Source organism: Rhinopithecus bieti, unplaced genomic scaffold (genome assembly GCF_001698545.2).
Source record: "Rhinopithecus bieti isolate Rb0 unplaced genomic scaffold, ASM169854v2 scaffold_3040, whole genome shotgun sequence".
Lineage (NCBI taxonomy): Eukaryota > Metazoa > Chordata > Mammalia > Primates > Cercopithecidae > Rhinopithecus > Rhinopithecus bieti.
Genome location: NW_016804657.1, coordinates 9992014 through 9993298, shown reverse-complemented (window position 1 = coordinate 9993298; position 1285 = coordinate 9992014).

The window sequence follows — 1285 nt, the reverse complement described above, 5'->3', positions numbered from 1 at the left end:
ATATACTTTTGGCAAAAGATTTTAAGGAGGCATGAGAATGTGGATTTTACCTAGATTAAAAGGTTAAAAAATTGTTTTGAAGGTTTAAGAAAATTTTGGAAGGTTAATTGTACAGGAAATTCTGTGTGTAAACATATTGGCTAAAGTTGAAGAGGTATCATTCAGTTTTTCTGTAAATTGAGCATTAAAATAAAAGCACAATGGGTTTCTCTTAAAGCACTAACCTGCTCTTTAACAAAATTATAAAGGGTTAAAAGGGTCTATAAAATCTTACCTTATGGTCAAACATAAACTTGGGTAAATGCGTCTACAAGATTTTATTAACAATTGAGTTTAACATTAATAGCACACTAATATAAAGGTAAAATTTAGCCTATTTGGTATAAAATCATACAGGAAGCATTGTAAAATATAAAATGGTGTTTGGCTTTCTTTGGGCTATATTTGTACAAATGCGTTATTGGTATGTGTTCCAAAGTTATGGGAGACTCCTCTAATTCTGATATATCTCAGTGTACATTATCAGTAATAATTATAGTTGTATTGTGTGCCACAGAGGAAACAGATATCCTTGTCAATTATGCTTTTATGGCTACCCTAAAACTTTGTGTCATCCGTAAACAATTGTTGTCTTGTTTAGGTCCTCTTTAGAAGGTGGTTTTATAATCAGTTATAAAGCACTAACAAATTTGGAGTGTACTTGTTTCTCTCTACCTGATTTTCTCCAGAATTTGGAAAGTGAGTATTCTTAAGTTACGGCAATATAGTTATTTGCATAAGTACAATAAGAATCGGTTTTCTTTTGCAACAGGACACAATTGGGTAAACTGGTTATTTCACCAAGGCTTTGACTGGAATGGTATGCTTTCCTTCAAGGAATCAAACTTGACTTATGGAGCCAATAAAGCCCTTGGAAACTGGCCTCGTATTTTGTGTACACAGTACCCGTACAGGGTTTCTGATCTGTGGTAAGTAACAAATGTCACTTTCTGACAGGCCGGGAGGCCCAACTTATTTGGAACCTCAAGAGGAGAGGAATTCCCCGAACTCATAGTTATTTGATGATACAAATCCATGGCTGCACTTGGCTTTAAAAAGGTCTTATCTCATATTCCTTCTATAGAACAAAGTTCCATCAAAGCCAATGTAAAAGGACTATGTAACAAATAATTATTCTTGCTACACTGTATGCAAATAAATAATTAAGCCAAGTAAAATAAACCAAACCAGTCCTATCATGATTTGTCTTTTAATAAAAATGTGAAACTGAAGAGAGAACATTATG